The 18,409-nt window shown below is 37.2% G+C and overlaps 1 protein-coding gene across 1 annotated transcript in view; it reads left to right on the top strand.

Moving 5' to 3' along the window:
• LOC117163250 (uncharacterized) overlaps window positions 1-18,409 on the top strand; it is a 112,069-nt gene that overhangs the window by 3,877 nt on the left and 89,783 nt on the right. The window lies entirely within an intron of this gene.

Below are 18,409 nucleotides of genomic sequence, written 5' to 3'. Positions count from 1 at the left end.
TCCGTAGCTCAAATCAAGTTTTAAGGGATGCGATTACATTGATAATAAACTATGGCATACCATAGTTAGAACATAATATTTTTAACCACTATTTTGTCGCGACTCCAATGACGTAGCATTTAGAGTCCCGGTTGATGCTAATGAAACATCCAAATATATAGTTCGATATCAATCGAAAGATTAAAATTTTTGCTATTAACACGTAGGTTCTGATAAGGTATGTTTAACAGTTAAATAGAAAGAGAGACAAAAATTTTATAGAAGAATCTGGCATATTTTTTATAAGTGGGACAAGTTTATTGATATATCTCTGAAATTTCGGAATTTTTCTATTTAGTTTTATTTTTTTAGCGTTGCTAATAGATCTTAATTTCGAAGTACTAGTTAAGGGATATTAGTATCCAATGATCTAGTTAAAAGAAAATGGTTTCTCATTTTCCCTTCAAATAAAATTTCCAACAAAATCTGACAAGATCAAGCAAGTGTTTTCTACGATTATTGAGTAAGATAAGTATCCTTTCGCGAAACACGAACATTCACGCGATGCTTTATTGATTAACCATTACTCCACTTACGATGCCGCCGCGCAGCGATATTACCATGAATTAACATATACGATAAGAATGACGTTAGCGTTCTGTAAGTACTTCAATCGTATCTAAAGCTATTCAATCGTTAGTATTGCGAAATTGTGGCGTACGCGTGTTACGCATAGGACACCTCGATACAGTTTGATTTAAGTATACGCGGGCAAGCTTAAAATTCCCCTGTCTGAATATATGGCAAAACCTTGTCTTCAATACGCTACAACAATTTGAAAATGATATTAGAATGCTATTACATTAGAATTCCAGAATTATTAGACTTCTATTACGTTGTACATTCCATCTTATTTATTCGTCACAATTAGAACCGTTCGCAATGTAACACAACATTTACCAAGCGTATATCTACACACTTTATTAACTAACGTTAACCTAAATTCGATTTAGTAAAATCAGAAGTAATTCCTATATCAGCTCTCAAGTTGAACGTAACTTTTCACCGTTTAACGTCTTAATATACCGCTAAATTTTTCAATTTTTCGCATTCCAAGATACCATTATGAACTGAATCTGTTCTAAAATGGCTGAAAAGTGGCTCAAAACTATTCAATCTTTAAAACGCAGCCACGCGTTATGCAGTCACCCTAATACCATAAACATATTCGAACACGTACGATTGATATCGCCGATAATATTCATCCAGCCTGAATAAACACATCGAGCGAAGTTTAATACGACCACACAGAGGGAAACGAGCGATCGAAGGGAAGAAGCAGGGTTCAGTGCACGTGCGGGCACACCGCGTTCGCGCGCGTTTTCTGTGTAATGATGGTCCGTTAATATCGGTAGAAGAAACAATAAATTCACGTGCGTACCGAGGAAAGGTGCGCGGGTTTCGTAAATGGTAGATAGAAGGTGCGTGAAACGCGAGAGTGTAAATCGTAGTCTTACCGTTTCACCGAGGCACGCCCCGTTAACTCGTGGGTTAAACGTTAAACCCCGCCCATTTTTGGGGTGAGCAGCCAGATTTTGTTCTCCCTTTTACCAGACCGCCTTGTATCTTCCTTCTCTTCTTACGTCAAACACGGTTTTACACGAGAGAGAAGGAGAGGAACGTGGACGACCTCTCCACCGATTTTCTATCGGGTTAAGCAAACAGCGACTGGTTCTCACCTTTATCGTGATAATAGCTGTAATTTCGGCGGTCCTCGTCCTGGCGAGACGCGCACCACGTAAACCGCGTACGTGCAGGTCTTGAGATTGCAGACGCATCGTTGGTTGATTGCATGGCGCAGCTTCTTCGCGCGACCGCGATTTATTACGAGAACCTGTCCCACTCGTGCTGCTCCTCGATCGACACCGGCTGGTTCCCTTAACACATAACATAGGGTGTTCCGTGAATTTGTTTGCGATTGGAAGGAGCAGCTTCGCGATCGTGTACCTTTTTTTCACGGTGTTTATTTGTGTCGTTACTCGGTGCGGTATAGAGGGCGATGTGAAAAAAGAGTCGGGTAATTTAGGGGCGTGTAGTATTTGTTAAAGGAAGCAAAAAACATTCCATCAACGCAAATTAATCTTGGAAATTAATCTGGAAATTTGGGTATCTTTTTTTTGTTTGTTGCCACAGAAATTTAACTTGAAGTATATACTTATCTTCCGAAATATGTTTGTTTATCTATATCGATAGGAAATTGTTTGATTTAATACGTACTGTATTTATGCCTCTCGGTTATTCGATCATTTTTCTCACCATCCTATATTAATTTCTTGACGAGTTTTAATTATCTTTACGATTGTTTTATTAGTAATTTAAACTCGAAGAAGTATTTAGTATTTAAACGATACGGCATAGATTATTCATTTATCGTTAATTAGTTTCCTCGTTGTTATTCGTACATATAATATCTAACACTCTGAACAACTTGACTGTTGTCAGTTCGATACTTTACCGATAGATCGTCGAATAAATTTCGAAAGAACATTTTTCGTCTGTTTTGTTAATTAAGTTTCGATAGTGGTTCTTAATGAATTGCCAAATAAGTGTTCGTCTCGCCATGTTCTTTCCAAGATGTCTACTATTCCTTATCCATATCTTATCCAAGAAATTTCTAATCGTAGACACTGAATTTTTGTAAGACCTTTCAAAATACTGGTTTTCCATATGATCAACTTATTTATGCAATTTATTTAACTAGAGAAATCTTGAACTTTTCTTCGATATCCCAAGAATTTCTATTATCAATCGTACGATCTTGATAATTAATCGGTTATGTTCAAGGGAAACTAGTGTCATTTCTTATTAATTCACGAAGCTGTAATTTTATTAGAAATTTTCCACATAAAGGAAGCCTGAACGGGACTCATTGCACCCGACGCGAGCAAATCCACCTCGATCGACGTGTTTTAGTTGTTTTATTCGTTCGGTGTTTGCGCTACGCTGCTTACGAAAGACAAGCGTGTACGCGAGTGTACCCGGGGGTTCAATGAAGTGCACATCCGACAAGCGTGCGTCTAGACGTCGAGGTTCGGTGAGTAATGCTAATGTGGAATACATGATAATCGATGGGTTTGTACGGTAAAAAAAAGCGAACCTTTTTGACGGCCAGGTTATTTCAAGTGAGAAAACAGCTTGTCCCTGAAAATGGTGTATAGTACTTTCATACGGTATGCCTTTGACAATCTAGCTTCAAGAAGACATTTAATCCTAGAAGTGTAACTTTATTGCTTTTCTTCGATCGATCAGTGCCGATTAGACGATGAAATAAATTTTTCTATATAAATTAGTGAAGAAGTATGCGAGGAAAAGTTTGAAATTCATAAATACGAAGCTTCAGAGAAGTCGACACGTTTACATAAAATTTGCATCTTTTTATAAACATTACTTATCTCGTACATTAAGAAGATGTTGATAAAATTGTCTATAAACATCTATTGCAAATATTATACTTGCTCGTGGAAGATTCGAAAGATTCTAAATCATTTCAAGAATCATGCGCTCGTGATTGAAATTATACAACACCTATAATCACACTATAGAGAAATATCGTGGTTATATTCGACGATCGCGAACCTTGAACATGACAATGTAAATATTACGTAAAGTGCTTCACCGTTTTAATGCATATTTATATAAACGATTATTTCTCCTTTGCGCGGTGCGCCTCTTCAAATTTGCTATTTAAATAGGAAATCGAATTAGGCTTGACGATTAGCACGCGCATCATTGGCCGCCGTTCGCGGGACACTAAATGTCGTGAGCCATGTTTACCTAACGATCGTTCATTCAACGGTTAGTTATCCACTTATTCTTAGTAACTAGTTCCCGTCGCGGAACTATCTCGTTCTCTCGGATTCCTTTTATTTTTAAAAGTTCAAAGCTGCGAGTTGACCGTAGGAAACCGACTAGTAATTCTAAAACTTCCAAGGCTCGGTATGGTTTACTTTCGTGGCCGTTTGAAGTGGCGCTCATCTGCACGGGACCAGACGCTCGTATAGTACACATACGCTTTAGGATTAACGCCTTAGGATTCCATCTCAAAGAGTAAATTTAATTATCCGCGAGAAGAAGTTTACCTTGCGAGGCAAAATAACGAACACAATGTTAGTTCGTAAAAAGGTATTCCATAATAAATAATATGAAATAACGATATTTCGTAAGGTCGGTATTCTTTAATTTCATAGTTTACATATACTTTATTTCACTCAATAAATTATGTACATATATCTATAGTCAAACATTCAAGGAACAAATCCACATATTATAAATCGTTGCCCTCTACCGGATATGTAACTCCACTCCCATAAACAAACTCCCTTCCACACCCATCGATAGCCATTTAAATCGTCAAATTAAACCTACCAAAACTTTCCATTCATTTACAACGAGATTTATTCTCTCGGTCGATGCAACGTCATCAAGGAAACACGTAATAATAAGAAAATGGTTAATCGAAACGTCACGGAGAAATGATTCGAATAAAAAAGGGACGCGTTAGTCACGCACGGTTTGGCAAAGTTGAACGAACGTGGGGACCACGACCCGATCGAAATTGGCTCGGCACAGGGAAATCAGCGTTTACCGTTTTCGCCAGTCACTTCCGTTAGTGTAGATCCGGGCCAGCGACGGCACCCTACAGACTGTCCATCTAATTTCGAATGATCTAAGCGCGCCGGTTGTTTAGGCACGACGCGCGTCTGGCAACTACACATAGTAGTAGTTAGAGGAGTGAGAGCGTGTCGAGGGGTGGGGGTAGCTGTGAATGAAGCTAACCACGCGCTCTCTGAATGAAGGCGAAGCCACACTCGGTGGATCTCTCGGTGTATTTCCGTTCGTGTTTATACAGGAATGCGCCCGAGGAGCCCGGGACATTTGAAACGTAGCAGAACCTCTATCTAGAGGCCATCCTTTCTCCAAGGGTGCAACGGATATCCCACGAGGTATCAGTACCCACCGACTGTCGTCGTCCAAATAACGACTATTTTCGGACGCCTACTTATACTCACTTTTACGATCAACGATCCAACTGTTTCGCGCAAAGGGGTTTATTTTCAGTTGATTTTTAATATAATAGAACTGTATTTATTTGAACGGGATTTTAGTTAACGCTCAATTAAATGAACTTAAACCAGTTGAATCCACTTATATATATGCTGGCTCCTATTACACGAACGAATTATTTTTGGTAGTGAGAAGAATTTAATATAATTATTGATAATCACATGTAGCGTAGTTGAATAATTTCTGTATAATTTTTCTTGAATAATTTCGTTTCCCTTTGATTTACAGAGCGAATAATAATTTCGTAATAATTCAAGATATACAGATCAATTTTTTTAGAAAATTCTTCAATCGTGTTTTAATAAGTTTTCTAGTCAAATTTACTCTTCAAGGTGAAAGTCAAATTAGGAATATCTTAAAATAAATTTATTTGAAGTTTCAACTAAATCGATAAGTTACTACAGAGTTTTAGCGTCTTAACGTTTTAGCGTCTGTCTTTTTCTAAAAAATTTTGATTTTTATCTGATTTTATAGACGAGATATCTCGCTCATAAACGTAAGCAGCTTATTACCCGACTTTCGTTTCGTTTGTCGCGGTTCGTTTGCAAAAATCTGATTTACAGTCAGTTAGTTTAGCTGCCCCTGGTCCTCCGTTTCGCGACACGCGGCATGCCGCCTATTACCTGACATTCATTGCGAGCGATTAATGGCGCTTATCGGGGCTTACAGCGTGGGATTCGGTGGTTCTGTCGGTTGTTTTAAGCAAAAAGGTGTGGTGAAGGTGTGTACTGAAAAGTGGGCGCGGAACCTCTTTATGTAGTGCTTATACGTAGTCATGATTTTCGATCAGAATTGCTCTTTTGTTTTTTTGGAGAAAGACGAACACGGACAAGGGCCGTCTTTGTTTCAAGCCCTTCGATTGATTTTTCTTTTATAACATTTCCAACACTAGACATTCGTGTTTATAAAATATTTCCCAGAGAAAGTTGTTTATTTCTCCAAGTGTCACTCGACGTTTCAAGTCGTTCGATAAACAAACACATCGATTCTATGCAACATACAAGTTTCATTATCTCTCGATAACGGAGCTTAGAAAAAAGTTTTTAATGAGAAAAGGCAGAAACGATGTAAAATTCACTTCGATGATAACGCGTTGTTATCAGAAAACGACGCAAAAGAGGTAGTATTTTAGAAAAAAGAAAACAATAGATGCGCTGGCACGATCGATACCATAACTATGATACATTATATTCCTTTCACGAGACACGTATTCCTGCGTTTTGCTCCATTTCGTGATGGTATACTGGTATACGCCACGGGAACATTAGGTCTTTATCGAAATTTTCACGTGAGATAGGAGAGCTTCTAAGAGAGTTCTGTTTAAATAGAGATGTCCGACGCACACCTGTGTTACTGTAAAACGTTCATTAAAATCTACATAGGCGCCATACGGCGCAAAGAACCAATAGAGGGGGTCGTCTCCTTATCTGCGGAATGTTCGATAAAGAGTTGGCCGATAGTGTTCCTCGGTGTTTTGCTGTTTTGCTGTAAGGTAAAAGTTTCGATCTATGGTATGAAACTGGTACGTTTCACGGATCGAGTCCATCGCATGTTGTTTACATCCATAACCCTAGCTTTATCGGAGAATTTGTTGACCAAGGCGCCCTATCGATCAATTCGAGATATCTTTCAATCCTTTTCTGCAACAATATACCTCTATCGATCACCTATTGGACGTGATTCTGGAAAATCTTTTATCATTTCGCCATCAAACACGATGGAATTTTATCAGCTGCCTCGAGTGTCCACGTTTTCCAATTTCTTTTTTCCGCTGAGAAATTATCGGTCGAAGGGGCACGCACTTTTTAAAATATCTTTAACATCTAGATATAGATAACAAATAAGCGTTGCGTAATTCAAAGGTAATGACCCTTTCATCGCGATTAACAAGTTCGCAGAAAGTTAAAATCTCCCTTCCAAAGACTTACCGGTAATACATAAAACGGAGCAATAAAATGGCAGACGAAAGACTCGTATAAATTCTCGTAGATCCTATGCTGACCGGTGTTTACACGTTAATAGTCGTTGTTCGTAAAACGGATCAAATTATCAGCTCGTAAAACGACGAAATCAAGCCGCTTATCCCTGACGATGAGAGCGACAGTTAATTAAGGAACGAAACTCGCGTGTCCCAGGACTGGTAATCGCTTTAAAGGTAAACGCGTGTGTAACACGTATGGTTTGGTCGACAAGTCTTGGACCATTTCCGTGGCGATAGAATAAAAGACAAAATATGAGACAAACTGAAAGGTGGGATAAAAAGGAACGGTGACCAGGAGCGATTAATATCTCTGGGATCCGCCATACTATCGACCGATTTCGTGTCGGTGGATCGATGTTACGGTACCATTTCGTCTACCGTTATAACCGTGTCCACGATGAACCAATGACGGAGCGTATTCGACGCGACGATACACTGCGATTGGTCGATTACGATGGCAATTAACGAGATAAATTAACCCGGTGAGGTGGCTCGACCGGCTGCTTGGCTAGCTGTCCCCCGATCTCGCCACGGACTTTTCCGGAGATTCGAGCCGGTAAATCGTCTTTACGATGCCGCGATAATTGCAGGCGTCGGTAAGGCGATCACTTTGCCGATCGACTGAAATAGCTTTTGTAACTGTCAGGATTAATTAGTTATGCGCCAGCGATGCGCGGAACCGGCACGGCGTGACAGTTTGTCTCTAGAAGTTGGTGCGCGTCGCGAAATTCTCCCTCGTTTGGTCGCGCCTGCTTATCGGCCTTAACGTTTTAAGCTGACAACCGTGAGCTTCGCGGCCGCAGAATAAAACCTTTTGACGAAAGGTCACACTGTACATTTGGCGTATATTCGCGATACACTCACGAATCGGTTTCCCTTTTATTCACCGACAACTGCGCATCAAGGAAAGCTATTTGTCATAGCAAGTGAGAATTTTGGCCGAAATCCTTAGTCCGCCAAATCTATTTATTGCCATCCATAAAGTCGTATTTGGATAGATTATGGCTTTATTTGTCGTTTAACGCGAAATGTGGATTTTTTAGATCTCTTTTCTGCAGACGTAATATATGTTTATATTGGAATTTTCGGATTTTGCGACTTAGGTGTAATTATCGGTCAAGAAGATTAATTTGTTTGTTGTATGAATCATAGAGCGTTATGTATATTTTTATTATGCTTGTTAATCAATCTGTATTTGGAAAGTGTCAGAGTCGATACGTTCTCTCTGGAGAAATACATCTCGCAAAAAGACTGGAAACGATATAGGAAAAATAGCTAAAAGAAAGTTTTTTGGCTCGTTGCTTGACAAACCACACAAGCCACGTGCTTTTGTACGGAAGAGAAACTATTTCAATCAGACATTTATTGTAAAAATGCCACGAACTCGTAATTCATAATTAAAATTGGCAAAAACTAATTCTCTATCGTAGTTATTTTTCCATACGCAGAATAAATTTATGTTCGTAAATATATATATTAAATACAAAAATTGCTTTCATATCAACAGTTCAATACTAAGATGAAGTATTCAGATATCTTATAAATACATGTTCGTATGTGTCTACAGTGTATAACCTTTTAAACTGAATTTGTAGTGACTATAAAAAGACAAATGAAAATACCACGAACTGTGAGTGACGGCAAAGAAGCACTCGATGACATGGCGGTAGTACTCAGATTTAAGTACCAAGTACTCGAGATGGAGACGCGAATGACATACACTTTAGGCATTATAATTCCGTTTGTGGACACTTTCTCTTTACGATTCGGTATGTTCTTCTGTAAAAATCGTCCGGGAATTCGAAGCGCGACACCTCGTTCGTGGAATCTGTGTCAAAATACTCGAAATCATATGGGTCGAGATTCTGGAACGGTTTTCAAATGTTTCTTTTGGATGTTGAGTCTCTGTGATTTTCGAATCGTACGATCATGTTAATAATCTTATACATTTTGTATTATGAATATTCAACATTATTTTACGTTCAATATTTAATGAATTTAATTAATGCTTATTTAAGCAATTTGAAATGTTTGATCTTATCGTTTGAAACTCTCGAACTTAGAATGTCGAATTTTTGTTATTTTGTATTTTTGAGATTTTGAAGTGTTAAGTTATAAAATCTGCATTTAAATTCCCAGAATTTCCTAGAATTATTTCAATAACGTTTCATGCAAAGATATATTAACACGATCCAATTAAAAATTCTAAACAGAGTATTATTTTAATGTCTATTGCTATGAATATCACGCTTTGCTATTAATGTCTTCCACTTAACATTCGAAAGAATCACAACAAGAAACTCAATTTTTGTCGCTTGCTCGGCTTGTGCAACGATCGTTGCGAATTAATGATACAGCCTATAAAAAAAAAGTACGAAGACAAATGCTATCATTTTATCCGTGGGTTATGAAAGCGCATAGTTCGTTCCGTAAGGAAAACGCACGGTGTAAAATCAGTCATCGTTGCGGGCGTTAAGGTCGTAATTTGTTTCGAAACGTGCGAAGTATGCGTATTAGAGCTGGTATTATTTTTATCGACTGGATCGCGGCTAAGTGGAGCTTTATGCGCGATTGGGCACAATGATGAATTTAATTGAACGTTGATAATTAATCGGTTCTCGGCACGTTGACTGGGTTCACGGTGTCGATTTCAATATCTGCAATCAGCTTGCCTTCAGGTGGTTTGCCGACTAATGTCGATAATTTTCTTTCTAAAAACAGTGCTATTTCTCTTATGCAATATGTCTAATAACGAAATTGCCTCCTATTTTCGCCATCAATGCGTGTGATTTAAAAAATCACATCTATTTTAATCCGCGATTCGAGCGTAATACATAATTAAGTTTCGTTTAAAAACCGAGTTCTTAGAATATAATTTCTAATATCCTTTCGATACGTGGAACATTTTATGCCACCCTTAACCTCGTGTATAATAAAATATAAGTAAACAAACAACATTCGTAATGGACGACGTTGTATAATCGTCTTTCGATATCACTGCTTGGGAAACGTGTACAAATACTTGGTCGAGGTAGCCCGATAATCTTATCGATGCCGATCTGTGACCCACTTGAATGATTTATAAAGTCTCGTCTCGAGTATAATGAGTTTTTATACGTTTCTAAAATCGAATAGGAGATACGTATAGATCCAAAGAATCTTTGCTATTAGGTTTAATTAACTATTAAGTGTAAATCTGTTCATGTTAAAAACTGTAATTATAATTCAGTGCACTTAACCCACTAAAACGAAGCATTCGTCGTACTGTTCATTTATTCATAGGTTGGAAAGGAAATTCGTTCTTTACGTATCATCATTAAGCTTCAAATAGGCATTTTTGCAAATTAATATTTTTATGAACTAAAAAAAAAAAAAAAAAAAAAAAAAATGGTAGCTCTCTATTTTAAATATGTTTGCCTATTCTGCACATTTTCACACCTTTAAATTTCCTATAGATGAATAAAAACCCGGCAGTCTAAGCGTAATTAATTATAATATCACGAATATTTCGTATTTGAATTATTTTCGAATTAATTATCGTATCTTACGATTGATATTCATGTATTACGATCGTTGACTGTAGAATTACGAAAGGTGTTTTTAACTGAATGTAAATTTCAGTTGACGCTGCGACATCGCGGAAATCGATTCATGAAACCGCAGAATGTAATTTGAGAATGAACCATAAAGAAGAACGTTTCGGAGTAAGCGACGATCGACGGTGCGTTGACACGTGCCTCTTTATGCGAATTTACGCGACTTTAACCTTCGTCGTATTTTAGTTCTCGGCGTGGAAACGTCGTCAGGTTCGCGTAATGAATTTGTTACCGCGCCATCGATACCGAGAATTCATTTAAATTCGAAGACCAACCGCTTGAGATTTCAACTTGCTTGGAGAAAATTCGAGGGAAAGAAATCCTTTGTGATTGCCACGATACGTTTAAGTCACGTGTATACAGTGTAGTATACATACAATGGATCACGAAAATATTTGAATATCATCTTTGATTCTTATATTGGCCATGTTATATAAATCATTTTGAAATTTTCTTAGCACTATAGGGAGATACGATTGTCATTATCATATTGATAAAATTTGGAACTAATCTGAAAATGTATCTACGATATAGAAGTTATAAGATATAAGTCACAAATATACATTGTAAACATATACATGTTTAGTAAAGCCAGTATGACTAACCATCATAAACATATAATAAGAAAGTGTTTTATCGGGAGATTGAAAATTAAATTTAAAGAAATTAATTTTTATTTGAGAAATATTTTTAGATTGCTCGCGTTACTTTTATCTTTATTTTATTTGATTAAGATAATTGAAAGGAACGTAAAAATATTTCAAAAGACATTTTTCCTGACTGATAAACATTTGAAAAGGTATTTTTACTATTCGATTAATATCTGAAGAGATAAGAGGAGGAATGACGATGAAAAGACAAAAGAGATTACGAAAGGGGCATTCGTTCTCACTTAATCGAATTACTATTTCATGTATAACTATGTTCACTTGATGTGTCGAGTTTAATAAAATTACATAACATTTAGAATATTTGCATGAAAATTAATTTGAAGAAAAATTTCGAAATAATATCGGAATTTCCATCGGTGATTCTGATAATCTGATTGGTTAGTCGTGAATTACCATCGTGAAACGCGCGAATTAAATGTCGAATAATCGAGGGGCAACCGCAACATTAACAGTACACGCGCATGGAAACCGTAGAGCGATTATTATAAAGACGTTCGCGGTAAGTTTACGAGTCTCAACCTTACACGGGGATGCCATTAAACAGCTTGACTGATAGTAGGTACAAGTTACGTGCAAGTCTTTTGCGGTAACTAGTTATCGTCAGCTATGTAGATGATTTTTCGAACATTAAATAACACCCCGCGGAGGATAGGTTGCGAAGTGATCGCTGTTGGAAGATCGCTGTTGGAAGATCGCAGTAGAGATACGGAAGAAAATCATCTTAGAAAACTCGACGCACTTGAATCTCTACTGCAGAGAAATAAAATTCTCGTAAAATATATTTAAAAATTATTCTACCTCTCTTTTTATGAATATTTAATCTTTGAATATTCATCTTGCTATCTATAAACGCTTCCGATTATTCTTCATTATTCGAACGAATAAATATTATTAATATTCAAAATCATTTAAATTTCATAGCATTATTTCTATAATACATTAGGTTGACGCATATGAAACGTCTGTTATCAATTATATCGAAAAAGAACCAGTTTCATTACAAAAAGCTATGAATTCTAAAATCGACGATTGACTGAAGCGACGAAACCAGTTATTTGTTAAAAATATCTATTGATCAGGCTTATGTAAAATATTTTAAAGAAGCCATATCTGGTTAAAGATTTATCTTTACTTCGTTTTTTATTTTTCCCCTATTCTACATACCTGATAGGTTACAAATTACATACCGCGTTACATTATTAATTAATTACCATAATATCAGCATAAACGTCACTCTTTCCGAATAATTAACATCGCGTGCTGCCATTTGTACAATAACGTGTGTTTCATATTTTTCGTTCAAACGTGCGTATCGTGTCGCGCGAAAGTTTATTTCCACGGGAATTCTTGTCGGTATCACGAAACGCACTAAATCAGCCTAACGTTCGGAGGGTCAATCGTTTTTCGCGTATTGCGGGAAAGCCAAGGGTCAATTAGCGGCGATTTCACGAGCGAAATGATCGAAACGTTACGAGCGTTTACGCGGCAGTTACGATAAGCAGCATCGTAAATACGATTCACCACGCCACGGTACAATATGATGTTTTGGCACGCCTCGTTTAATGTTCAAGGGTTATACTGTTTTGACAAGGCGGAATTACTGCCATTTTATGCAAACACCGGTTTCTCAGTACCTTGGTATGTAGCAATCTATGTATCGTGATACATCCTGAAAATTGATGGGGCTGACGTGCTGCCATTTTTATAATTTCCCATAATTTTAACTCTCTGTAATATCACGTGACTTGAGAATTTATTTTTTAATTCTCATTTATATTCAATTTTCAGATCACAGTGAGAAGATATGATCAATTTTTTAAAATTACTTTTCCAATGATTCAAATGTATTTGTTTCTTTCCTATTAAAGTTGTAATATATAATTTACGTTAATCCAATCAATGGATACGTACGATGTTACGAAAATAATAAAAGGGGGGAGAAGGTCGCGGCAAATTAATTCGAGAGGATGATGCTTCGCTGTGAAAGTGTAGAAATGTCCACGACTGAAAGTGAAGGTTGTTAAAATTGACACACGATCTCACCTTTGAAATGACGTAATAACGAAGGACTGGGCGGTTTGTTCAATTACATGTGATTGTTTGCTGCGCGATAAGGATATAGAATGTTAGGAATGAACTTAGAGAAGAACAGAAGCAATAAATATTTTAATTTATCGGTTTAGGTATACGTAGATGCCCAAAGAAATGCATGTAGTACTATTTCACGTGAATTTTAAAGACTTAGTTATTAATATCAAAGTTTTCTAATGTATAAGTAAATAACATTATTGAGTGAACTTAACCACTGAACATTAAAGAATAATATCCATACTAAATGAATAAATTCACTGTATCAAAAATTTAGCAATCTCTAAACACATAATACATTCACGATCTTTTAAACAGATTTCCAGATTTCTATAAATCAAAGAATAAATTTTTACGAACCACCTCACCTAATGTAGTCAAGTAATCGTTCGAGTAAGCAAGTTCGACAAGCAGGAAACACATAAATAAGAACGCCTTTATTATTTCCAGTTTATTGATAACAAGGTTCCGTTTAATGAATCTTTCAAAGACTTCAAGCACTGGTATCAGGCGCAGACTGAACAGGACACATGGATATGAACGTCGGCTATGCAAATCAGGAAATTGACCGTGGGGTTCATTAGCCATGCGTGTAAGGCTAATTTTTGTAATCGGCATAATTCCTCATTGGCGCATACCCTTGATGCGAGCAGCATCAATTAAACACATGTAGGATGCTTGATAGACGCGTAATTAGTAGATACGGGTCGCTTATCCAGTTCCTGTTTTCTCGGTGTTCGATGCTGAATTATGAGCAGGCGAATTTGCCTTGCACGCTATCATAGTCGCCTGGTGCACACGAAAGTGGAACGTGATCTTTCATTTGAAAAATATTTGGCATACCTGCTCGGATACGAAGCTATCAACGTGTTATAGATTATGCGACTGTATAACACGCGACACGATCGTAGACCATCCACTTCTATCTATTAGTTTGTTTTTACGACAAATGATACATTAATGTCGTCCAAAGAGCTTTCTTGTAAAGAAAATCAAGTTATGAATACTCTGTATATTTAAAATTGTTGAAACGTTGATATTGGCTGATTAAGACATTTGGGATATGTTTGGACATTTTATAATTAACTTTGATTAGAAGATTATAACGACGATTTATCTGACAAGGAATTTAGGATTTCGATACAATCATTATAAATGAAAATCTTCACTGTTAGCTTTCCATTTCGTTAATTTTCAAATTGAAATTTTCTTCTGAAGATTCTAAATTTCTTAAGCTACTCGACGAGATTCCAATACTTATTTTATATTTTTCTGTGTAAATATCTTTAAAGATCTCTGAATTAATAATAGAGTAATTAGTAATATACAGTACATATAGAAATACACAACACGTAAAACACTCATTAATACGAGAACGTTTAGACTTATGAAACAGGCACAAAAATAATCCCTCGATTAACTCTTATCCCTTGTATTTTCGTATAATTCTCAGGACCACCTACACTCGGCTGCATCGATTAGCATCAAGCAATAAGTTACCGAATCCCGTAGCTCGAAGCTATGTGCGTTCCAACATTATCGGCTCATTTGATTCACACTGTCCTGTAATTTTGGTCTTCGCGGAAGAATAATGGTAGAATCCGCAGACTTTCACCCGAGGCAGCCGGATGGAGCTTTTGCAGGTCGTGAAGAGTATAAACCACGTTCGATGCACCTGCCAGATTTACATGACACTCGTTCCCGGTCGATTATCTTAATCACTATATCGTCTTGCACAGTTCGAGAAATTTTCTATTCTCGTAAATCTGATAATTCGATTTTGGGAATTGCTCGTTTCGTTTCGAAATTATTATTATTATTATTTTATTTCAAATGAATGTTATATTTCGATATATTTTATTAAAATATAGTTAGTTTCTAAATACTTGATTTTATTATTCGATATAATTCTTCTTATGACTAAAATATTTCAAAAAGAGAAAATATCTGAAGAGATACAAATATGAGGAAGAAACGAGAAGAACAGTAGCGTTAAATCAAGTTACGAGAAGAATATAATAGGTGAACAGAGTTTGAAAAACATTAATGTAAAAATATTAAATGTCGTTCGAGTGAAAATCGTCCGAGTTTGTGAAGTTTACGGAGCACGTTGGAGCTTTACATCGATATATAAATTATTATATCTTGATTGGGAGACTGGTATTTAGTTTGCGAAACGCGTTGAGTTTAGACGTTCGTGGATGGGTGCAGTTGATTGACTACGTATGATTATTCTGTTCAGATAAAGCAATCACACGTTCATAATCTTCTCGCGGGGAAATTAATTTGCACAGTTGCGGCAAATTTTGCTTGTTAAATTATATTTCCTCAACGATGCAGAAAGTTAAACTATCGGATTTAATTTACCTTAGTATAAATATACCGATCGTTTCGTTTCTTCGTCTCTACTTAAAACAGATTATATCAACGTACAGTTGACGATGAAATTTCAAAGTGTTTTGTGTAACACGCATAATATATTCACAAAAGATGTCTATAAGTATTAATATACTTTCTGAGTCACGGTATATGTATCTGTTGCACATTTAACGCAAATACAAGTACCATGCTTGGCGTCTGTTAGAAATGCTTCAAGCAGATACCATAAATACGAACAGATTGGAAATTACGCGGAGTTATCGAGTTTAGTTAATAGTTGGTCATTTAGCAAATCATCGAAACAAGCGAACCGCATTATGAAGTTACTCAACATAGGGCGATTCGTGAGTAAGTCGTTGCTCGTTCCACGCTGAGTAGATCGCCGATGAATATTTCACGTCGTCACACGTGGAGCAAAATGACCGATGGCCAAATCAAGAAAAAAGTTTGATTGTGCATCTAAAAGCTTTCAGTAGTACGTTTAATAGATTATATAACAGAGCCAGTGTAAATTAATTACCCAACGAAGATCAATACGCAGCGCATGAGTGGCGGTCATTAGTGAAAACATCGGATTCGATGAACTTCCAGGCGACAACGATACACACTCTCCTTTTCCTTCAAGGACAATGTCGTCGAGGAGGAGAGAGAACTTGCTTAAGAGAACTCGTGCGCTTCTCTCGTGACGGCACTCGATTTCTCTTCATAATCTCGGTTGAGCGCGGATGGACAAGTCTGGACGGAAAGGACCAGCGATTTATTTGGCGATTTAGATTTAGGATCAGAAGAAATCCTGATAAATTTCCGTGAAGAATTCCTGACCCGTGAAGCTCCTCTGCGAATGTGAACAGTTACCTTTTCCATTGATATGCTAATAAAACGACACACGAGTCGGAGATCCCGGATATTTTTCATTTTTACGGGAAGCTCGGACGTATCGTTCATCCGACCTCGAGCAACGTAGACATATTCCCCTCGTCGTAAAATTGCATAACGCGTAGCACCGTTCATCGAGATGTTCGTTCTCTTTAATATTTTTTTGTCATTCCGTTTACCACGCACGTGTGTGAAGGACTCACGGATATAGATTTTTGAGCGGCTCGAGAGGGCCTATAAACGTCGTAGGTAGTTTCTTCGGTCGTAAAATCGGCTTTTCCTGTCCCGTGCGAGAGTTTTGCGACCTCGGCGTGAAATTCGTGGGTTTCCCGTGTGCGATGGACGGCCACAGCGTCTGCGTGCCTAACAATAAGTACCTCGAAGATCTCCAAATTACCGTCGTAAAATTAGCAAACGGTAAACGACTGGGCGGCTAACTTTGCCTTGTAGAAATTTGTCGTCGTCGCCGCTACGTGTAATTTTCGACAAGCGCGCAGCGGTTCAGAACGAGCGGCTGAAAGCGAACGTTTAATGGTGCCATCCCTCGATATCTCGATTCGATGAAAATATAAAGTCTCGTAACGAACGAGTTAAATGTTTTCGTCGGTATGCACGTAAGAGTGCCAAGCTCGTTTAAACTGTGCGTGCGGAAAGGGTTACTTACGTTTCCTGAACTAAGTTTGGATTTCTCCATACTTGACACTAACAATAACTGGCGCGCGATAGCGTGGCACGTTCGCTTTTAGTGTTTGCACGCATTCGAAAATATCGTTCTGAGAACTTTGAAGCACCAATACGAGTATGCTATGTAAGCTTTTTTTACTATTAAAACATGAAATATTTTTCAAATCATGAACATGATGGAACATATATGTTCAGCTGGAAAATCAAATAAAAATAATCTTAATAACATGTTCGATTTTGTTGAATTCTAAAAAGTGACTCGTCGTGTTCGTTTTCCGTGGTCTTCGTGTTCCAATAATATCTATTGAAATATTTTCATTCCGGGTCATACAGACTCAAGGAGGATAGAAGGGTTACGAGATTAGACAAGCTGCATGACGTTCTCGAGGAGAAGAGGTCTGAAATAATCGTTAAGGTCGTACGTCAGATTACTAATTGAACGAATCAATTGTTTAAATCCTATCTGAGGGTCGATCGGCTGTTGGAAAGCTTTTAGCGGCGGTGTAATAGCTGTGGGTCTGATTTACGAATGTTTATTAGATAAACGGCTGTTGGACCGCTGCAGGCACTTCTTGGACCGGTGAAATTCACGCGACCGTATTTACACGTTGACAATTACGATCACATTGGTACGAATGGCGTAGTCGTTAACGACATTTTATGATTCGCGCAAATGTTTGAAAATATACTTCGGCGAATGATTAATATATTTAGTCAGTGGGATACGTTCACAGTAGCGTTGATTGTCTAAAGTCTAAGTAGATCGATCTTGGAGTATTGTACATATATATAAATTATTGTTTAGATCGCTATTGTTAAAATCTGCGAGTTTGAGGAAAAGAGAAAGCGAAAATCCAGTTATTTAAACGAGATTTTAGTTAATGCCCAATTGACTCAATTCTTATGGAATTTATTTACTTTAATGGGAACTTTTATTACGCAAGCAGAAGCAGTAAGTAGCGAGATGAAATGACGAACTGCATTATACGAGCTTCAATTGTATAAATTATTTCTTCTCTAATGAATTCAAA

The sequence above is a fragment of the Bombus vancouverensis genome, chromosome 2 (genome assembly GCF_051014615.1).
Source record: "Bombus vancouverensis nearcticus chromosome 2, iyBomVanc1_principal, whole genome shotgun sequence".
Lineage (NCBI taxonomy): Eukaryota > Metazoa > Arthropoda > Insecta > Hymenoptera > Apidae > Bombus > Bombus vancouverensis.
Note: the sequence above shows the minus strand (reverse complement) of the source record. Positions and strands in the feature narration are given on the sequence as shown.